The following is a 23,908-nucleotide window of genomic DNA, read 5'->3' on the forward strand; positions in this document are numbered from 1 at the left end:
AACAGAACATACTCGCTCATCACTAATGCCAAATTCATGAATCCTGTGCGCCATTTTGAAGAATTTAGCAGCAAAAACAAGTACTAATAACACAAAACAAAAAAGGAAAGTGACTTAAAAAAAGCAGCAAACGATGAATCGGGACCAAAGTTTCGTGGACATGTACTTTTTAAATAAAATTTTAGATGGAAGGATTGAATAAGCTAATGAGACTTCTTTTATTATAAATCATACTGTAAATGTATTTCTTTTTATAACTACCTCTAATAACCAATTTAATAGCATAGATTTTTCCCAATTTAGTAGTGATGAGCGAGCATGCTCACTTCTGCTCTGTACTCGCCCGAGCATCTCACTGCTCAGCGCTCCGCGACTACTTCCGAAATGCTCGGCCGGGAGCTCGAGTCCCTGCTCCGCATGTTTGGCGCTGTTTTAACAGTGAATAAACATGCAGAGATTGCCTGCCACTCACTGTAATGCCGTAGCCATGTTGGTTGTAGCATTACAGTGATTGGCTGGCTGCATAGCGTTATCGGGTCTATATTAGACTCTGTGACCCTATGCACGTCACAGTCTACCCTTCAGACAGTCAGAGTAGGGAGAGGTGCTGCTTAGCTAGGGAGAGAATTGGCAGTTTATTAGTTAGGTATAACTATTCCACATCTACTGCAATAAATATATATATATATATATATATATATATATACACACACAATTGAACTAACAGTCCTTCTAAGGATTAATCCAGCTGCATATATTATTCCTGGTGATAGTAGGAGTTAGGCAGGCAGAGTTTGAGGACAGTGTATACAACAGAAAAGGAGCAAGTTCTGTCTTCTGCTGTTACAGATATCCATAGCCCTAGAAATCAGGGCTACTTTTTTATTTCTTTTGCTCTTAATCCTGATTATTTATATCTATATCGCCACTGCCTAAAACTGTGGTCATCAGACGTGATCCGATATTACTGCCGTAATAATCGTCACTTTTTTTGGAGCGTGCCAAATATCACAGTTTCATTGAAAATGGGCAAGGGACGGGGAAGTGGATGTGATGCTAATGGTGCACGCAGAGGCCGAGCCCTTTGGCAAGATTAAACTGTGCCTGCTGAGGGAGCACAACAAACACCCACATCATGTCGAACTACATTCCGGTCCAAATTCTAGGGGGCCGCGGAACACCACTCTTGAAGCCAGAGCAGTGTGAAAAGGTTGTTGGTTGGATAGCAGATAATGCTTCCAGTCAGTTTGCCACCACCACCACCACCCTGTCTTCCACACGGTCCAGTCTCAGTAGCCGTGAGTCTGGACTACATATTCCTCACCCTCTTCCTCCTTTCTCCCAGCATGCCGAGTGCCCAGAGACAAGTGATCCCAAACTTGGACACTCTGAAGAGCTGTTCACTTTTCCATTTATAGATTCGGGCCTCTTGCCCAGCCCACTTCATGTAGTGATGCCCAAATATTTGAGCAGCCACAGTCACACGAAGGTGACTGTGGGAAAGTGCAATTAGTGTTGCAAGAGGTGAATGATGATGATGAGACACAATTGCCAGCAAGTCAGGAGGAGGCCCAGGATGCGTACGTGGAAGACGAGGTGGTGGACAATGAAGCCACTGACACAACCTGGCAAGGTGACATGCATAGCGAGGACAGCAACACGGGGGGCGAGGGAGGCGTAGCAGCACAACAGGCAGGAACAAGCAGTGGGGTGGCCACAGACACACGGCGGGCAACTGTTCCCCGGAACACCAACACAAAGGAAGTTGCCAGTCCAACTGTTAGGTCTTCCAGAGTCTTGCTCTTTTTTAAAGACTGTTCAGATAACCCCAAAAAGGCCATTTGCAACATCTGCCATGCCAGCATCAGCAGGGACAGCAAAACTACCAGCCTAACCACCACCAGCATGCTCAGGCACATGACAGCAAAGCACCCGACTAGTTGGGTCGAACACCAGGGTCCAGGATCAGTGTCTTCGGGTAACACCATTGCCTGTTGTGCGTGCACGCCAATCCTCTATCCATGGTGCAGGCGAAGATTCCTCCCACCCTGCACCTGTCGTTGCTCACTCGCAACCACCACTCGCAACCACGTCCTTGTCCCAGCGCAGCGTTCAGTTGTCCCTACCTCTGTCCTTTGTGAACTGTGGGGCATTGGCTGCATATTTGCGCTTGCTTTCAGAGCTAAACTACCATATTTCTAGACTGCTTGCACTTGAAATGTTGCCTTTTCGGCTCGTGGAGAAGGAATCTTTCCGCAACCTCATGGCAGCGGCCATCGCTTGGTACTCTGTCCCCAGACACCACTATTTCTCCGGGTTTGTCATCCCCGCCTTACACAAGCAAGTGTCCCAGAACATTACCCGTGCCCTCAACAACGCAGTTACGGGGAAGGTCTACCTAACCACAGACACATGGACAAGTGCTTGTGGGCTGGGACGGTACATCTCGCTGACGGCACACTGGGTTAATATAGTGGAAGCCGGCACCCAGTCGGACCCTGGGATGGATCACGTCCTCCCAATGCCGAGGATTGCTGGACCTGGGTCAATCAGGGTCACCCCCGCATTCAACAGCTCCTGCTCCTCCTCCTCTTCAGCCTCCATCTTTGAAATGACCACATCAGTTGGAAGCTGGAAGCACTGCAGCACTGCATCGGCCAAGTGACAACAGGCTGTGCTGAAGCTAATGTGCTTAGGGGCCAAACCTCACACCGCTGCAGAGTTGTTGATTTGACAGCTGTAACAGAGCAGGCAGATCTGTGGCTGTCACCACTGAACCTACAGCCAGGCATGGTCATATGTGACAATGGCTGGAACCTGATGGCGGCTCTGAAGCTAGGCAAGCTTGCACATGTACCATGACTGGTCCATGTGCTCAACCTAGTGGTTCAGTGGTTTCTCAAAACCTACCCAGATCTGCATGATTTGCTTGTGAAAGTACGCTGCGTGTGTGCCCATTTCCGAAAGTCTCCTACAGCTTCCGCCGCCCTCGATGTGCTTCACCAGCGTTTGCAGCTTCCAGCTCCCCGACTGGTGTGTGATGCCACCATGCATTGGAACTCAATGATGCATATGTTGGGAAGCATTTGTGAGCAGCAGAGGGCAGTACCAGATTCAACATGCCCGTCAGTATTCAGGTCAGCCTCCGCATATAAGAGCTGATGAGTGGGCATGGAAGTCTGACATCTGTGCCGTCCTCCAAAACTTTGAGGACTCCACGAAGATGGTGAGCGGCGATGACACCATAATTGGCGTCACCATATCGCTTTTCTGTCTACTGAAACACTCGCTGCTCACAATTAAAGAGGAGGCGTTGCCGGCAGAGCACGATGAGATGGAGTAAGGAACCATACAGAGTGATGCCACACAGCCCAGCCTCATCTCATCTCAACTTGGATTGGGTGATTATGAGAAGGAGGAGGAGGAGGAGGAATAGGAACTGTTTTCCTGCGCTACAGACAGTCCTATCCACACAACAGTCATACCGTCTGTTCAGCGTGGATGGCCTGAGGAGAGGGAGAATGAGGAGGAGGATGAAGAGGAGGAGAGCATGGACAGTCGTCTTCTTGGTCAGGACAGGGATGACTTGGCTGTTGGCAGTCTGGCACACATGGCTGAGTTTGTTACACTGCCTTTCCCATGACCCTCGCGTTGTACGCATTTTGACCGACCGTAATTACTGGTTGGTCACACTTCTAGACCCACGCCACAAGGAGAACTTTCTATTTCTCCTTCCCGTGGTGGAGAGGTTTAATAAAATGTTGCAGTACCAGAAGGCCCTTGTTGAGGAATTAAAAAAAATTCCCATCTGAAAACGCTGGTGACAGAGGTCACAGTTCCTTGGACAACCAAGGAGTACAGGCGAGGGAGACACAAATATGATGCAGCAGTGGCAGGGGAACACTGTCAAAGGTGTGGGACAGTTTTCTCAGACCCTCCCAGCGCCCAGGCCCTGATGCGTGGGGTATTCTGATAAGGAGGGAAAAGTTTTGGAAGATGCTGAAGGAGTAACTTGCCGACTGTACCAATGTCCTTCGTGATTCCTCTGTGCCTTATAACTATTGGGTAACCAAGCTGGACATGTGGCATGAACTGGCTCTCTATGCCTTGGAGGTCCTGGCCAGCCTGCCGCTCGCGTTTTATCAGAGCGGGTTTTTAGTGCCACCGGGGGCATTATAACTGATAGGCGCATCCACCTATCAACTGAAAATGCCAACAGGCTGACTCATCAAAACGAACAAGGGCTGGATTGGGCCAGACTTCTCAACACCATCGGATGATAGCAGCAGAATATAAACTCAAATCCAGTGGCATTTTTGGGGGGTCTATTCCCATGCACCTCTTCAAACCCAGACATGGGTATACGCTTCTTGATTTTGTCTATTTTCTGTTGTCCTCCTCCTTCTCCTCCTCATCCTCCACCACCATATCACCAGGGTGACTGTGATGCAACACCCACATAATTTTTTTTAAGGGTGTTTATGATGCCCGTAGGAAATTTTTTTAGAGGTCTACCTCTAGCATTCTGTATGTTATATAGAATGTTCATGTATGTTTTTCAGCCCATGAACTTAGTGCATGGGCATTACCAGTTTGGAGACCCACTCATTAACAATGGTAACAATTTTTTTAATGAGGCCCTCCTTGACGTCTCTTCAAAGGGGGTATTGGAGTGCGTCCTAATTTTTGGCAGCCCTCGAACTTTCTGCATATGCAATAACAGTAGACGGAGACCCACTCCTTAATAATTGGAACAACAAAGCATAGCCGGCTGATGGCCCTCTAACAATAGTAAGAGCTACCTGATGGCCTTGTAAAAATAGGCTTTGTGACTTTCACAGTCCCTCCTTCATAAATGATGTGTCTGATCATGTCTCACACCACATGGCCAGATAAGGTGTTAAAATGACATTTACGGGTGAATGTATTTTTCACCGTTGAAAGCAATGCAAAAGTGCAAAAACGCATAAAAAACACTACATGTGAACATAGCCCAAGGTATGGAGGAGCATTTTTGGTTTTGGTTATTTATTTTGCCTTATATAGAAGTAATTACCCTGGAAAGAATGTTCCTTAACATTTTTTCCATTTTGGCTTAAAAGTGACGTAATACTCTGACAACATGTTCACAGCAGTGACCTGGGAGTCAGAGATGCTTCCAGGGGTCTTCCCCATGCTGTTCCTATATCATTTTGGCACTTTTCCCATCGATTTGGCCAATTTTTCCAGGGGGCCGCCGGAAAAATGTTCGAGTTTGCCATTGACTTACATTGGGCTTGTTCCTCGGGTCGAGCACCCGAGCATTATGATTTGCTCGACTCGAGCAATGAGTACCCGAGCATTCTAGTGCTCGCTCATCACTACTATTTAGGTTACTATTTTATGAATGGAATTGAATGCCTAATTGAGTTTAAGTTTAAGCACTCAGCATTAATGAAGGAGACATTAAGTGCAGCTCTCCAGAAATTACATAATTAGATGGCTGAAAGTAGGTCAGAAATGTATTCTTTTAGATGATCCCTATGGGCTTCACCAATTAGATGGAACTCCACTCACTGCAGAAGTTCTTGTTCAGAAGATTGCTAAGAGAATATATGAAGAGAATGACAGAGGAGTATTTGACAAGATTGTTTCCAAGCTCCTAAACGTTGGTAGGTGAAGATTTTTCATACCTACAAATTATCAATTAACCAGTTATTCCCTGCAGAAAATATTGGAACATTTCCTTGTAATTTATTCAGGGGGGTCACCCAGAAGGTAAATTAATTGTAGCTCGCTCAGATATGTTTGTCACAGAGGCAATAACCCATTTTGGCCTTGTGCTTGATGATGTAAAGTTTGCATGCAGAAAAGCTCATACTGTAGGTCTCTGTAGAAATTGAAGCCACAATGATGACTGGCTGCAAACTTTCTCTAATTTTCATTTTATTTTAGATTGATTGAAGTAACAAAAAATCTGTTGCATAATGCAGTTTCTAAAAAACTTTTCTAATTGCATATACTTACACAGTAATGTGTGATAAGTGAGAATTATGCAATGCATGCAGTAGACCTTTGTTTTCTAGATGTCTGTACATATCTATATATAGGTATACATTTAAATGTACAGTAAATTGTTTGTGCAGTTAACCCCTTCACGACCTTGGCTGCATTCATACGTCCAGTTCGCCTGGTACTTACCAACCTTGGACGTATGTATACATGCAGGCGATTTTGCGCGCACAGAGGTTGTGTACGTGCGATTGCCGCCGGATGTCAGTTGATTCTGACAGCAGACACCCGGCACCAGGAGCGGTACCCACACCGCTCCCGGTGCTTTAATCCCCTAAAAGCTGCGGTCAATATCGATTGCAGCATTTAGAGAATAGGCAGAAGGAGGAAGCCCCCTCTGCCCTCTGATTGGCGCCCCACGACGTCATCGCATGGGCCCGATCGTTGTAATGATGACCCGACATTGTCATGATGACATCCAGGTCTCTAGAGCTAGCAAACTTGCTACATCATTATTTTTTTCTAGATCAGATCAGCACCATGGTCACCTCTGCCTGGATATTATGACATCATGAAGCAGCCGCTCACCCAGAACTTCTTAGCTACTTAAGGTGGGTACTTATGAATACGTCCTGGTATTCATTGATCTCTTCCCTTGGTTGCCTGAAGCTTGGGCAGTGACCAAAATTAACGCAAAAGGAAAAATAAAAAAATTGAAAAGTGAGGTGGTTTGCAGATATGGAGTGTCCAAACCATAGAGAGTGACAGAGGCAGACACTTCACTTGAAAACTGATGAAACAGATCACGGCAACTCTGGGGATCGAACAGGCTTTCCATGTTCCCTATCAATCCCAAAGTAGTGGGAAGCTGGAACGCCTTAAAATAGTTGTCCACTACTATTTAAAATAGCCCAATTTGTTTTTATGATGAAAAGCAGCTTCTTTCTAATTACCACCCACTGCTGTTTCTGCCTGTGAGCTGCGCTATCACTGGCTGCTCACAGGCAGCATGTGACCCCCCCTCCCCCGCTAACCTATCATCATCTCAGGTTTGGCCTATCATCACCTCGCACCCTCATCAGGTTTGGCCTATAATCATCTCTCGCCCTCATCACGTTTGGCTTATTATCATCTCACGCCTTCATCAGATTTGGCCTATCATCACCTTGCACCCTCATCAGGTTTGGCATATCATCACCTCACGCCCTCATCAGGTTTGGCCTATAATCATCTCTCGCCCTCATCACGTTTGGCCTATTATCATCTCGCGCCCTCATCACGTTTGGCCTATCAGCATCTTGCGCCCTCATCAGGCTTGACCTATCATCATCTCAGGTTTGGCCTATTATCCTCTCGCGCCCGCATCAGATTAAGCCTATCATTATCTCGCACCCTCATCAGGATTGGCCCATCATCATCACTTGCCCTCATCAGGTTTGGCATATCATCATCTTGTGACCCTCAACAGGTTTGGCCTATCATCATCTTGCACTCTCATCAAGTTTGGCCTATCATCATCTAGCGTCCTCATCACGTTTGGCCTATTATCATCTCGTGCCCTCATCAGGATTGGCCTACCATCATCTCACGCCCTCATCAGTCTTGGCCTATCATCATCACTCACCCTCATCAGAATTGACCTACCATCATCTCGCGCCTTCATCAGGTTTGGCCTATCATCATCTCTCGCCCTCATCAGGTTTGGTATGTCATGACTTCTCGCCCTCATCACGTTTAGCCTACCATCATATCGTGCCTTCATCATGTTTGGACTATCATCATCTCGCGCCCTTATTAGATTGGGCCTACCATCATATCACGCCCTGGTCAGGATTGTACAAACAACGACCAACATATCTTAAGGAAACGATGGCTGAAACCTCGGTAAATCCAGAGTCAGCCAGAATAGTCTCATATAGCATTTAGAACAGAAAAAAACATGAGTACAAAGTGGCATAAAAAGTTAAAGTTTTATTTAGTCAATCTGTAAATAACTTACATTAATATATTAACATATGTCACCAAATACTGTATACACCAGCTGAGGTAATATTTGTTGGTGACATATGTTTGATTTTCGGTGATTGCCTGTGCTATTACGGGCCGATGTGCGCCTGCGCCGCTGCCCCCCGACTTCCGCGCATGGATTTGGCTATCTTTATCCCCTGTGTGTGGTCTCCGGATGCGTGACCGCACGTGCTGGAGATGCATACAGGGGGCGTGACGGCCATTATCCATGGGGCCGAACGGGTTTGGTACTGCCGCGCATGCGCCGCTTCAGGCCTTCATTTGATCCTGAGTTGCATGATGATGCTCAGTATTCATGGGGCAGAGCGGGTTTAAAACTACCACGCATGCTCCGTCTAAGATCCTTATTTATCTTGAGCTATGTGTTTCAATCACATGACGCACCATGTGACCAATTGTGGGTGTATTTATAAAGGTCCTGTTCATGCTCTTTCATTTACCTGTCTCTTGATGAAGCTTTTTACAAGCGAAACATGCATCGAGACACCTTTGCCACCTGTCCTCCGTGTCACCCTGGACACCATATACAATTGTGGTAAGCATCTGGTAAACCTGGGTTTGGTTTAAACATTTTTATGTGCTCCACTTCTAATATACAGCCTTATTCTATCCAGTATATCTCTGGAAAGATACCACACTATGTATATGGACTCTATCTTTTTAGCTTGGGTATGATATGCCTTTGCAGGTAGGACTGCGTTTTTCTTCCAGCACATTGCACTTTGTCATGTATTACATTAATATATCCATAATATAAATATAAGTTATTTACAGATTGACTAAATAAAACTTGAACTTTTTATACCATTTTGTACTCATGTTTTTTTCTGTTCCTCATCAGGATTGGCCTACCATCATCTCGTACCCTCATCAGGTTTGGCCTATCATCATCTCGCACCCAAATCAGGTTTGGCCAATCATCATCTGAAGCCATCATCAGGTTTGGACTACCATCATCTCGCACCCTCATCAGGTTTGGACTACCATCATCTCGCATCCTCATCAGGTTTGGACTACCATCATCTCGCGCCCTCATCAGGTTTGGACTACCATCATCTCGCGCCCTCATCAGGTTAGGTCTACTATCATTTCGCACTCTCATCGAGATTGGCCTATCATCATTTCGCTCTCTCATCGAGATTGGCCTATCATCCTTTCGCTCTCTCATCAAGATTGGCCTATCATCATTTCGCTCTCTCATCAAGATTGGCCTATCATCATCTCGCTCTCTCATCAGATTTGGCCTACCATAATCTCGCACCCTCATCAGATTTGGCTTATCATCATCTCGCACCCTCATCAGATTTGGCCTGCCATCATCTCGAGCCCTCATCAGGTTTGCCCTACCATCATCTCACGCCCCCTCATCAGGTTTGGCTTATCATTTCACGCCCTCAGCAGGTTTGGCCTACCATCATCTCGAGGCCTCATCAGGTTTGACCTATCATCATTTTGCACCCTCGTCAGATTTGGCCTACCATCATCTTGCGCCCTCATCAGATTTTTCCTATCATCATCTCAGGTTTGGCATATCATCATCTCGCGCCATCATCAGGTTTGGCCTACCATCATCTCGAGCCCTCATCAGGTTTGTCCTATCATCTCATGCCCTCATCTGGTTTGGCTTATCTTGCGCCCCCATCAGGTTTGACCTATCATCATTTCGCACCCTCATCAGATTTGGCGTATTACCATCTCAGGTTTCGCATATCATCATCTCGCGTCCTCATCAGGTATGGACTATCATCATTTCGCTCCATCATCAGGTTTGACCAATCATCATCTGGAGCCATCATCAGATTTGGCCTACCATCATCTCGCACCCTCATCAGATTTGGCCTACCATCATCTGGAGCCCTCATCAGGTTTGGCCTATCATCTGGAGCCTTCATCAGGTTTGGACTACCATCATCTCGCGCCCTCATCAGGTTTGGCCTATCATCTCGCTTCCTCATCAGGTTTGGCTTATCATTTCACGCCCTTATCAGATTTGGCCTACCTTCATCTCAGGTTTGGCCTACCATGATCTCGCGCCCTCATCAGGATTAGCCTACCATCATCTCGTGCCCTCATCAGGTTTGGCTTATCATCATCTCACGCCCCCATCAGGTTTGACCTATCATCATCTCAGGTTTGGCATATCATCATCTCGCGCCCTCATCAGGTATGGCCTATCATCATCTCGCGCCATCATAAGGATTGGCCTAACATCATCTCACGCCCTCATCAGGTTTTGCCTATCATCATCTCGCGCCCCCATCAGGCCAAACCTGAGATGATGATAGGCCAAACCTGATGGGGGCGCGAGATGATGATAGGCCAAACCTGATGAGGGCGCTAGATGATAGGATAAACCTGATGAGGGCGTGAGATGATGGTAGACTAAACCTGATGAGAGTGCCAGATGATGACAGGCCAAACCTGATGAGAACGTGAGATGATGATAGGATAAACCTGATGAGGGCTCGAGATGATGGTAGGCCAAACCTGATGAGGGTGCGAGATGATGGTAGGCCCAACTTGATGATGGCGCGAGATGATTATATGCTAAACCTGAGATGATGATAGGCAAAACCTGATGGGGGCGCGAGATGATGGTAGGCCAAACCTGAGGAGATGATAGGTTACGCGCCCCCATCAGATTTGGCCTATCATCTCCTCAGGTTTAGCCTACCATCATCTTGCGCCCCCATCAGGTTTTGCCTATCATCATCTCAGGTTTAGCATATAATCATCTCGCGCCATCATCAAGTTGGGCCTACCATCATCTTGCGCATTGATCAGGTTTGGCCTATCATCATCTCAGGTTTGGCCTATCATCATCTCGCGCCTTCATCAGGTTTGGCCCACCATGATCTCCACCCTTGTCAGATTTGGCCTATCATCATCTCGCGCCCTCATCAGGTTTGGCCTATCATCATCTCAGGTTTTGCACATGTTTGTGTGAGTGTGTGTGAGCGTGTATGTGTGAGCTTGTCTGAGTGTGTCTGTGTGAGCGTGAGTGTGTGTGTGAGAGTGTGTTTATGTGAATGTTTGTGTGAGAGCGTTTGTGTGAGTCTCTGGGTGAGTGTGTGTGTTTATGTGACTGTTTGAGTATATTTGTGGGAGTGTGTTTGGGAGTGTTTGTGGGCGTGTATGTGTGAGCATGTTTTTGTCAGCGTGTTTGTGTGTTTATGTGAGTGTGCTTATAGGTTTATGTGAGAGTGTTTGAGGGAGAAAGTGTGTGTTTGTGAGTGTGTGAGATAGTGTGGGTGTGCATGTGTGGGCGTGTTTGTGTGTGGGCGTGTTTGTGTGTGGGCATGTTTGTGTGAGTGTGTTTGTGTGGGCGTGTATGTATGAGCATGTTTTTGTCAGCGTGTTTGTGTGAGTTTTTGTGTGTGAGTGTTTATGTGAGTGTGCTTGTATTTGAGTGAGTGTGTTTGTGGGAGAAAGTGTGTGTTTATGTGAGTGTGTGGGATAGTGTTTGTGTGGGAGAGTGTTTGTGTGGGAGAGTGTGAGAATGTGTTTGTCTGAGTGTGTTTATGTGAGTTTGTTTTAAATTAATGTGAGTTAAATAGTTAGAAAAATCTGATACTTTCCATAAATTATTAGGTGTAATTTAAACATTTTGCTATAAAAAAAAACAGCCTCCTCCATATCCACTCAAGCTGTCTTATCCATCGCCAAGATAGATGCGTTTTCTGCCATTTAGGTAGAAGTAATCTTCAAACAATTTGCTTCTAATTTAGACAAAGTAGCTAGAAGGTATATCTTGCAAACCCTACATGTGATGTTTGCCTATTAAACAATAGTTGTAATATGTATTTGCGAAACTTCCATTTTCTATATGCCTGACCTACACTACTTCATTTTTTAGCAGGTAGTAGTACATTGATAGTTTTTGTGTTTAAGAGTGCGTATGTGTGTGAATGAGAGAGCATTTGTGTGAGAGAGTGTGTGTCAGTGATAATTGTGTGAAGCAGTGTGTGTGAGATTGTGTGTGTTTGTGTGAGAGAGAGTATGTGTGTAGGAAAGTGTGTCTGTATGAGAGAGTGTGGAGTGTGTGTCTGAGAGTGGGGGTGTAGGATAGTGTGTGAGAGAGAGTGTGCTTGTGTGTAAGAGAAAATGTTTGACAGTTTGTGTGTTAAGAGTGTGTTTGTGTAAGTGTGTGTTTGTGTGAGATTGGGTGAGTATGTGGGTGAGAGAGTGAGTGTGTGTATGAGAGTGTATTTGAGTGTATGTGTGTGAGCATGTCAGACTGTATTAGAGTGTGTAGGAGAGTGTGTGAGCGAGTGATTGTGTAAGAATGTGTTTGTGCAGGAGTGTGTGAGTGAAGGAGAGATGGTGTGCATGTGAGAGTGTGTAAGAGTGTGTGTATGTGTATCAGAGTTTTTGTGTGTAAGGGTGTGTGTGGGATTGTGTGTACATGTGAGCGTGCATGCGAGAGTGTGATTGTGTTTGTGTGCAAGAGTGTGTTCGTGAGTGTGCATGTGAGATTGTGTGTGAGTGCGAGAGAGTATGTAAAAGTGTGTGTGAGAGTATGCTTTCGTGTGAGAGTGTGTGGAGGGGAGAGTGTGTATGAAGGAGAGTGTCTGGTCTGAGAATGTGTGTGTGAAAGAGTATGTTTGTGTGAATGTGAGTGCGTTTGAGTATGCCTGTGTGTGTGAGTGAGAAGTTTTTTTGTGTGTGAGAAAGTGTGTGGAGGGGAGTGTGCAAAGGGAAGTGTGTGTGTGTAGGAGAGTACAAGAGAGAGACTGGAAGGAGACAAAGCGCAGATATGGAAAAGATAGCACAATTGCGCTCATCTGGTTTGCATTCTGTACACACAACCACTGAAAACACTTAAGGCTGCTGCAGACCCACGAGGAGATAAAAGCATCGATACTAGAAAACAAATGTCAAATCATTAAACCATTTACAATTAGAGTGGCATTCGTCATTCTTCCTACAACAGCGCAGAATCCACCCATTTGTTTTTCAGTATCGATGTGTGTAGGAGAGTGTCAGAGAGTGAGAGTGTCTAGAGAAAAAGAGTGTGTGTGAGAGAGTGTCTGGTCTAAGAATGTGTGTGTCTGTGTGAATGTGAGAGTGTGTGTGAGATTGGGGGAGAGAGTGTTTTTGTGTGTGAGAGAGAGAGTGTGTGTGTGAGACAGTGTGAGAGTGAGTGTGTATGAGAATGTGTGTTTGTGTAGAAGTGTGTGAGTGGGGGAGATTGTGTGTAGATGAGTGTGTGTAGGAAAGCGTGTGAGAGTGAATGTGTGAAAATATGTTTGTGTGAGAGTGCATGTTTCAGAGTGCGTGTGTGGGTGTAGGAGCGTGTGAGTGTGTTTGTGTGAGGGTGTGTATGTGAGAGATTGAGCATGTGTGCTTCTGCAGAAGTGTTTGTGTGAGAGTGGGGGAGAGTGTGGGTGTGTGTGGAGTGTGAGAATGTTTTGTGTGAGAGTGTGTGTGTATGAGTGTGAGAGTGTCTGGTCTGAGAGTACTTATATGTGAACGTGTGTGTGTGAGTGCCTTTGTGTAGGAGAGAGTGTGTATGTGGAGTGACTGTGTGAGTGTTTCTGTGAGTGAGAGAATGTGAGAGAGAAAGTGAGATCGAAAGATAGTGTGCGTGCGAATGTGTGTGTGTGAGAATGTGTGTGTTAGAGAGCGTGTGTAGTATGTCAGAGAGAGTGAGTGTGTGACGGTTTGTGTGTGAGAATGTGTGAGTGTATGTGTGAGTGTGTGTGTGTGTGGCTAAGTGCCCATGATGAAGAAATGCTGCATATTTTTTACGCTTCTCCCTGGCAGGAAAAACGCATGCGGATTTTACATGATTTTTTCCTGCCAGGTAGAAGCGTTTGTCAAGCGTTTTTGCATGCATTTCTGCATGCGGGTTATCAAGCGCTTTTCCAAGCGATTTTAGCATCAATTGGAAAAGTGCTTGACAACTTTGGTCACACTATATAAATCCATGCAACCGGCATGAATTTATATAGTGTGACCAAGTAATAGTTAAAGAAAAGAATAAGAATGGTAAAAAATAAAGATTATACTTACTTTCCGATGGCCCCCGGTGTTTTCTCCTCTTCGTCCGGTCTGTTGTGTGGGTCGTAGTGGTGTGAAAGGACCTGCCATGACATCATTTAGTCGCGTGACCTGTTTCATGACTAAATTACGTCATGGCAGGTCCTTTCACACGACCGCGACCCATACAACAGACCGAACGCATCGCTGAGGAAACCGGGGAACATCGGAAGGTAAGTATAATCTTTATTTTTTATTTTAAATTCTTTTTTTAACAGGTTCTATGGTACCCGGGTCTGGAGGAGAGTCTCCTCTTCTCCAAACCCGGGTACCATCCGCACATTGGACCGTATGATATCCGCTTGTGAAAATGTGTTCATACGGATATTATGCGGTTCAATGCAAGTCAATGGCGGCAATTACGCTGCGTGGCCACAAAATTAATGGACATGCCGCGTATTTTTCCGCAATGATAATCCGCAGCGGAAATTTCCGCAGCATGTGCACAGCACATGCGGATTATCATTGGGGACCATGGGGCACGTATTACCAAGCGTTTTCGCTGCAGAAATTCCGTGGCAAAAACGCTTGAAAAACGCCTAGTCGGCACGCAGCCTGAGAATATGTGTGAGAGAGAGAATGTGTGTGTGTGAGAGAATGTGTGAGAATGTTTGAGTGTAGGTGTGAGTGTGATAGAAAGAGTGTGTGTGATATTCTGTGTGGCTGTGTTTTTAAGTGAAAGATTGTGTGGGTTTGTGACTGTGTAAGTGAGAATGTGTGTGTGCGAGTGAGTTTGTGGGAGAGTGAATGTGTTTGTGTGTGTCTTTGAGAGAATATGTGTGTGTGTGAGAGAATGTATGTGCGCGTGCATGGTAGTGTATGTCTGTGAGAATGTGTATTAGAGTGTGTAAGAGTGTGCGAGAATGTGTTTTTGTGAGTGCGTGTGAGCGTGATAGTGAGTGTGTGAGAGGGTGTGTATGTGAGAGTGTGTGAGTGTATGTGTATGAGAGTGTTTGATAGAGAATGTGCGAGAGACAATGTGAATTAGAATGTGTAGGAGAGTGTATGTGTGTGTTTTTGTGACTGTGAGATAATGTGTGTGAGACAGTGTGTGTGCGCACGTGATAATGAGTTTGTGTGAGAGAGTGTCTATGTGTGAGATTGTGTGTAGGAGAGTGTGAAAGAATGTGTGAGCAAGAGAGAAAAAGAGAGTCGGAGAGTGTGGAGGGGAGTGTGTGAGAGTGCATACATGTGTGTGTCAGTGAGTGAGAGTTATGCACACACACAGGATGCAGACATGACGTACGGTACGCAAACATGCACGCATACAGAAGGCAGACATGCACACACAGTACGTAGACATGCACTCAAACATGCTTGCACACGGTACACATATATGTACACATACAATACGAGACACGCACATATACAAATATATACACAGATAAGTACACATACAGGCATACGTACATATACATATTTGAAGACAAATTTACAGAAACTCTGCTGTGAACTCCCTAAGGTTAATGCAGTACAGCTGGCCTGTTCACATAGAGGTAAACAGTGGAAACCCCCCACAAATTACACGATTTTGGAAACTAGACCCCTCAGGAACATATCTAGATGTGTGGTGAGCACCTTGAACCCCCAAGCTGCTTCACAGACGTTTATAACATTGAGCCGTAAAAATAAAATGTTCACATTTTTCCCCAAAAAATGTTTTTTAGCCCACAATTTTGCATTTTCATAAGGGTAACAGGAGAAATTGCACCATACCATTTGTTGTGCAATTTCCCCTGAGTAAGCCGATACCCCATATGTGGGGATAAACACTGTTTGGACACATGGCAGGGTACGGAAGGGAAGGAGCACCAGTTGACTTTTTGAATGTAAAATTTGCTTGAATAATTAACGGACGCCATGTCGCGTTTGGGGAGCCCCTGATGTGCCTAAACAGTGGAAACCCCCCACAAGTGACACCATTTTGGAAACTAGACCCCTCAAGGAACTTATCTACAGTTGAAACAAGAAGTTTACATGCATATGTGTCTTTTTATATAGTGTATGTTTTTCTCAATATCTGACATGAAATCAGAATAAACCTTTCCCGTTTTAGGTTAATTAGGATTACCATAAATTTTAATATTTGGCAAATGCCAGAATATATTCTATAATATAATAAAAATAGTATGTACCCCAAAATGTTACCAATAAGTAGTGTGGAGAGAGCACTTAATTTACGGGGTGCATGTCTCCTGAATCACAAGCTGGGCACAATGTATGGGGGCGCTACAATATATGGGGGCACAATGTATGGGCACTAAACTGGCATATTTGCATTTCTCCAGAAAAAAAGCTTGGCGTGGATGTCACAAAATAGTAACTGCAGCCATAGATGAATTCATTGAGAGGTGCAATTTCTACAATGGGGTTACTTTTGTTTTTTTTGTGCTATTCTGGCACTTCAGGGCTCCGCAAATGTCGCACGCAAACTATTCTAACAAAATCTGTGCTCCAAAAGCCAAATAGCGCTCCTTCCATCTCAGCCCTAACAGTAGTGTGGCCTAACAGTAGTTTCTGACGATATATAGGGCAGCACCTCATTAGGGAGAAAATGCGCAATAAATTATGCAGTCCATTTTCAACTATTAACCCTTGTGTACCTGAAAAATTTGCAGCAAATACAAAAATGTAATTTTTACCACTAAAATGTCATATTTCCATATCTCAATCGTATAAAATTCTGTGAACATATGGGTTCAAAATACTCACTCCACCCCTACATGAATTCTTTAGGCAGTGAAGTTTCTAATATGGGGTCACTTGTGGGGGATTCTGCTGTTCTGGCACCTCAAGGGCTCAGCTAATGGAGCCCACAATCTATTCAAACAAAATCTGCATTCTAAAAGCCAAGTAGCGCTCCTTCCCATCCGACCCCTGCTGTGTGCTCAAACAGTAGTGTACAACCACATATTGGGTACTGCCACATTCAGGAGAAATTGCATAAAAAATATGGGGTCCAATTTCTCCCATTACCACTCGTGTAAATTATAAATTTGGTGCTAAAACAGTATTTTAGTGGAAAAAAAACTATTTTTTGTTCTCACATCTAAATGTTATAAAGTTTTTTGAATCACTTGTAGGGTAAACATGCTCAGTATACCCCTAAATTAATTCCTTAATTAGTTTCCAAAATGGGGTCACTTGTGGGGGTGTTTCTGCCAGGGCTGTGGAGTCGGTAAGCCGAACCTCTGACTACGACTCCAACTCTGATTCCTCAATTTCCATGACACCGACTCCGACTCCCTCATGCATGGCTCATGTTTAAGTGATAAATTTACTGTAGCACAGATTCATCTCAGCTAAAAGTCTAGACCCTTAGATCAGGAATAGGACATTTCATAACTTTCCCAAATTCTTACGAAAAAAAATATTCCCCATAAACTGCATTGAACTACTGTACCCAATTTATTATATAGTTTAGGAGTTGGAGTTGGTCCATTTTATACCGACTCACCAAAATGGACTCCGACTTCGACTCCACAGCCCTGGTTAGCGCTAATACCAGGCCCCGGGTGCTGACAACTGTCATCAGCCTTGCCTGGTCTTCCTGCGACTTGCAAGACCAGGCAACGCTGATGATAAAAAAAAAAAAAAACTGTGGACTCCCACCATATATTTTATCCCCTTAGTGAGCAAGCCAATTTTGACCTTAGAGGGGTTGTTCACTACATTTTATCACCCCCCCCCAATGCATTCCCCTGGGTCAAGCTGTCAACCGTGTGTCATCAGTGTGCACGTGTGTCATTAGTATGCATGTGTGCGGCACGCACGTATATCCTTCGTGCTGCCAGAAAAAATTACATGCCTGCAAGTTTTTCACACGGACACGTGAAAAAACTGACATTCATGCACCACCATTGAATACAATGGGTGTGCGTGTGTACGTATTTGCAGTCCTTAAAAAGTGGATGTGTGAAGGTAGCCTAACGCATACACTTCACATTCTGTGTGTAAATAGACAGCACATCTATACTACAGATATGCAACCACCACATATACTCTATGGATTAAATCAGTATTTTTTTAAGAGAAAACCAGGAGTGAAACAAACAGATAAAATCTATCTTGGAGATACCTGTTCCGACTCCTGATTTTGGCTTACAAATTCCTGACCCAAATCCAGGCCAAAATCTGTCTGTGAAAGTGTCCACAGGATGGCGGCAGTAATATGGGACAGTGTTTTTATGATTTCTCCCACAGTCCCTGCAGCAGCTTCAGCCGCACAGTAACAGATGTGATACCAGGGGCGAGGGGTGACACCTGCTGCAATCCTTGTATACTGCGGCCATTGTACTGGGGTCCTAGAAAGTTATACCACAGGGAAGGTAGTGGAGAGAGGAATACGGACACGGATCATTGACACTTATCTGTCACTTTGTGATTTACTGATCTCAGGCTCCGCAGGAAAAGCTCATCACAATCTTCCATCTGTGGCCTGGAGAAAATGCTGCTCTTGTTTGGCGTCTAAGGGGAGGACACATCTGCCGGTGAGACGATTGCTCTGCTCAAGTGATCGGCTGCAGCTGGTGCGAGTGGAGGATCAAGCGATGTCATAAGGCAGAAGGCGATGAGGTGAAGAGAGAAGCCCAGGACCAGAAGAGCAATTCATTATTGTCTGTGCTTTGAAAACATCTTCATTTTCTTTGTAATCTGGAATAAATATTTATTTAGAAACTTCTCTCTGATAGAACAACCACCCCCGATATACCCAGCACAGGATGTGCCCTGGAATCTCTACTATAGTGCACATGATATAATCTATATATGTACTTCATGGTACAAATGGTGACAAGACCACTACCTGCAGCCACCAGTAGAGGGAGCGCCGGAGCGAGCTGCATAAAGCCGCACATTACATGTCCTGTGAATACATTTACCTGGCGGTAGATGGTGCCGTTTTAAAAACATGAGTAAACAAAATCAACTGTCGCTGGCCAGCGCTGGCCACCAGGCTCCTTCCCCCAGCTCCAGCACAGTGACGGCCGGGTGGGCAGGCGGCCCCTAACATCGCCCTATGCCTGCCCCCGCCGTCGGTACCCCCTGCGGTGTCAGCGTCGCCCGGTACAGAAGCCGTCGTCTGTCACCTCTGCAGCACGCAGGGTACTTCTGGCAGTTGGAATCCGGTGCTGCGACGCCCTCCCTGGGCTGCTGGGGGTTACTCGGAGCCGGGTCAGTGTAGATGTGGTGGGGGGATGCAGTCGTGGCCTCGACCCGTTCCGTGCCCAGGGCTGTCACATAAAAATATTGGGCTTTCAAGGATGAGTGGTTATTCGACTACGCCACCTGCGGTTCCTGGTGATGGCCACCAGCGCTGCGGCAGTCCTCTGAGGCCGGTGTTCTGGCAGCACAGTTGGTACTACTCCCCACAGGCGGAGCAGGCCTCAGGGCAGTGGGTAGGAGGACTATGTAGAAGTATGGTGGGTGCAGTTCCGTGCAGGAATAAACAAGCGGAGGCGGAGTATGAAGTCATCCAGGTCTTTACTCACTTTAGATGAACTTTCAGCCGCAAAGCTTCTCTCTGCTTCTCACAGCATACTGTGGCCACCGGGTAGGGGGTTCAGCACTTTCCAGGTAGATCAGGAGCACCGGTCGAGACCCCGCTGGTGTGTTCCTCTCCTTAGTTTGTTCTCCCACTGAGTCTTCTCCTCGCTGTGTGTGGTCTGAACGTGGTGTAAGGCCGGGTCCCACTGGATAAACGCAGTGTGAGAGATACAGGTGGCGACTCCGCTCCGTCCGTATCCCCCTGGGATCCACTAAGCCTCCGGGCTTTTCTGACTGAGACTTGAAGTGACAAAGTCAGATATCGGGGACCGGTCACCCCTCTTGCAGCAGGAATCCCTCTGGCTAGGCCAAAATGAGGAATACAGGTGGTGACTCCGCTCCGTCCGTATCTCCCTGGGATCCTTTTGCCTGTGGAGCCTATCTCCTCTGCTCCCCTCCAAGGCCTTCTCAGAACAGGACCCTGACCGGGCAGAGACATGGGTTAACTCTGACCTGCTCCTCGTCTCAAGGCCAGAGAACGAGGACCATGAATCTTCAGCGAGCTACAGACTCTTGCTGGACCTTGACAGAAAACCACAATCAAAGACCTTGAACTTAAGATGGCCATAGGTTATATAGATTCATAAGTGCTTCCTGTAAGTGTGTCCTCCACCCTCACCCACTACTTGGTTCCCCCTATCTTTGGTTCCCCCCATCTCCTCTATCCCGGGCCGGGGCAGCACCCTGGTGCATTTAGGCCCCCTACAGGACAGGAGTGGTGTAGTGTTGAGTGTGAAGTGGGGTCCTGAGTGATGCTCCATCCTTACCTGAAAGAGGAGATACTACACCTCTATCTGAGGTGCAGTACCCCTATGGCGACTGAACCCTCAGGGGCGCCACAGTGCCACGCAGGGGACGTCGGGCAGCGCGTTGCCGTCACTGCATGGCGCGCAGAGACACGTGATAGCAGAGGAGCCGAAGGCTGCGGTGCACCCGGGGGCTGGATCAGGGTTGTGGCTATATCCCAGTGCGGTGAAGGGCCTGGTCCTTCTGGCCACTAGGATTTTGCTGTCTCACACAGAGCCGGCTATTTCCTACTGGGCAGAGGGACCAGGCCCTTTTGGCCACTAGGATTTATACTGCCCTATATAACAATGCTGAATCCCACTGGGCTGCAGGACACTTATTGTATATAGATATATATGAATACTGTAATGTTATTTTTCGCAGTAATGTTGAGGCGCGGACTAGATAGGTCGTCTGATCACAGATATTTATTTTTATGGGACGTTTATACGCAGAAATTTTCCCCCTGATTTCAGTCTGTACAATATCCTGCTCTGATCACATCCACATCCCGTTTCATTTACTGGTAATCATTTTTGTGGATCACACGGCCACAGATTTTTTCCATGCATGTACCTAGGGGTGTTTTAACCCTCGGGTGACTTTCCGTTTTTATTTCATTTTAATTTTTTTCCTCCCAATAACTTTTTTATTTTTCTGTCCACATCGGCGTTGAGAGCTTTTTTTTTTTTTTGGTGGGACGTTTTTATTGATACCATTTTGGCGTAGCTACCGTGTTTTGATCGCCTCTTATTGCATTTTATTGCAATGTTGTGGCGGCCAAAAAAACTTAATTCTGGCGTTTCAATTTTTTTCTCGTCATGCCGTTTAGCGATCCGATTAATTTATTTTATATTTTGTTAGGTCAGACCTTTCTGAACACCTCAATTCCAAGTTTGTGTATTTTTTCTTGTTTTTTTTTAATGGAGCAAAAGGGACATTTGTTTTTTTTTTCTTATATTTTTATGACATATGATGTAACTGCATCATATATGTTGTGACGGGGTTAATACTATAACTAAAGGCCCAATGCACCAGGTTCTTCCTCCCTCTAGGATTCAGCCTGCTTTATATAAGAAAGCTAAATCCCAGTGGTTGATTTCATGGTGTTTTTATTTGAAGTAAATTGATTTTTTAAAGGGAATCTGTCACCCCCTGGGAGTTATCAGACCTCTACTATGGGCATACAGGTGATAGAAATGTAAATCTATACTTACCTGTATGGCCCATATTAGAGGTATGCTTGCTTTTTTTTTTATAAAATCAGGATGCCGGGAGGAAGTGGAGACCAAACCTTATTGTTGCGCACCCTGGAGGTCACTGGAGCGGAAGTCACATTGCTTTAGTTCATGTGAATCACCTGAAGGGTTAATAAACTTTTTGAGCTTGGTGTCATCTATGCTGGTGACACACAGATCTACCTCCATGGACCCGATATCTCCTCCCTACTAACCAAAATCCACCAATGTCTGTCCGCTATCGCATCCTTCTTCTCTGCTATATTTCTAAAACTTAACAAGGGTAAAACAGAATTCATCATCTTTCCACCATCTCATTCACCCCCCCCCATTTGACCAATCTATCAACGTCAATGGCTATTCACTCTCCCCAGTCCCACAAGCTCGCTGCCTTGGGGTAACCCTGGACTCTGATCTCTCCTTCAAACCACATATCCAAGCCCTTTCCACTTCCTGCCAACTCCAACTCAAAAATATCTCCCGGATCCGCACATTCCATAACCACGAATTTGCAAAAACACTAGTGCACGCCCTCATCATCTCCCGCCTCAACTACTGCAACCTCCTGCTCTGTGGCCTCCCCTCTACCACTCTTGCACCCCTCCAGTCTATCCTAAACTCTGCTGCCCGACTAATCCACCTGTCCCCACGCTATTCCCCGCCTCTCCTCTCTGTCAATCCCTTCACTGTCTCCCCATTGCCCAGAGACTCCAGTTCAAAACCCTAACCACAGCATACAAAGCCATCAACAACCTATCTCCTCCATATATCTGTGACCTAGTCTCCTGGTACATACCTGCACGCAACCTCCGATCCTCACAAGATCTCCTGCTCTTATCTCCTCTTCCCACAATCGCATACAAGATTTCTTCCGTGCGTCCCCCCTACTCTGGAGCTCTCTACCCCAACATATCAGACTCTTGCCCACCGTGGAAACCTTCAAAAGGAATCTGAAGACTCACCTCTTCCGACAAGCCTACAACCTTCAGCAACCATTGCTCCACCATACTGCTGCACGACTAGCTCTACCCTCACCTACTGTATCCTCACCCATCCCTTGTAGACTGTGAGCCCTCGCGGGCAGGGTCCTCGCTCCTCCTGTACCAGTCGTCATCACATTTTGTTAAAGATCATTGTAATTGTTTTTGTATGTATACCCCTTTTTTCACATGTAAATCGGCATGGAATAAATGCCGCTATAATAATCTATAATAATAATAATATTAATGTGGTTTTTTGAACCTTGAGGGGTGTAGTTTTTAGAATGGTGTCACTTTTGGGTATTTTTTTGTCGTATAGACCCCTGAAAATCACTTCAAATGTGATGTGGCCCCTACAAAAATGGTTTTGTAAATTTTGTTGGGAAAATGAGAAATCACTGGTCATCGTTTAACCATTACAACTTCCTAACAAGAAAAAAAAAAAATGTTTCATAAATTGTGCTGATGTAACGTAGACATGTGGGAATAACTATTTTGTGTGACATAACTCTCTGATTTAAGTGCATAAGAATTCAAATTTGAAAATTTGCAACATTTTCGCCAAATTTCTGTTTTTTTCACAAATAAACACAAGTCATATTGAACAAATTTTACCACTACCATGAAGTACAATATGTCACGAAAAAACAGTCTCAGAATCAGTGAGCTCCGTTGAAGCGTTCCAGGGTTAGTACCTCATAAACTTACCCTGGTCAGAATTGTAAAATTTGGCTTGGTCATTAAGGAGAATCTGTTACCCCTTGGGACTTATCTGACCTACTAAGATGGGCATACAGGTGATAGAAATGTAAATCTATACTTACCTGTATGGCCCATATTAGAGGTCTGCTTACTTTTTTTTTTATAAAATCAGGATGCCGGGAGGAAGTGGAGACCAAACCTTATTGTTGCGCACCCCGGAGGTCACTGGAGCAGAAGTCACAGTGTCTCCCCGGTGCCTGACAACTAGAGCCCAGCAGTGTAAAATAGGGCAGGGAGAAAAAAGAACGCGCCTTGCGTTATAGGAGCATTGCGCATGTGCGGGATGTGCAGACCTAGACTGCACGTCACAGCGCCCTGTGACGGGGAGGTGGGGGGATGTTTAAATTAAGTAGGTAGATAGGCATAGGAAAACAGATTTTATAAAAAGATATTTCAAAGCAAGCAGACCTCTAATACGGGCCATACAGGTATGTATAGATTTACATTTCTATCACCTATGTTATGTATGCCCATATTAGAGGTCTGATAAGTCCCAGGGGGTGACAGCTTCCCTTTAAGTGAGTAAACATCCAAAGT

The 23,908-nt window shown here is 45.5% G+C and overlaps 1 long non-coding RNA gene across 1 annotated transcript in view; it reads left to right on the forward strand.

The window, feature by feature from the left end:
• LOC141166315 (uncharacterized) overlaps positions 1-18,738 on the forward strand; it is a 57,626-nt gene extending 38,888 nt beyond the window's left edge. Inside the window, exons 3-5 of the long non-coding RNA XR_012251275.1 lie at positions 5,541-5,651; positions 6,518-6,602; positions 18,460-18,738. This is a non-coding gene — a long non-coding RNA (uncharacterized lncRNA). The remainder of the gene's footprint in view (positions 1-5,540; positions 5,652-6,517; positions 6,603-18,459) is intronic.
• Positions 18,739-23,908: the final 5,170 nt, after the last annotated feature.

Source organism: Phyllobates terribilis, unplaced genomic scaffold, assembly GCF_046119375.1.
Source record: "Phyllobates terribilis strain yellow unplaced genomic scaffold, ASM4611937v1 Scaffold_11__3_contigs__length_659146591, whole genome shotgun sequence".
Classification (NCBI taxonomy): domain Eukaryota; kingdom Metazoa; phylum Chordata; class Amphibia; order Anura; family Dendrobatidae; genus Phyllobates; species Phyllobates terribilis.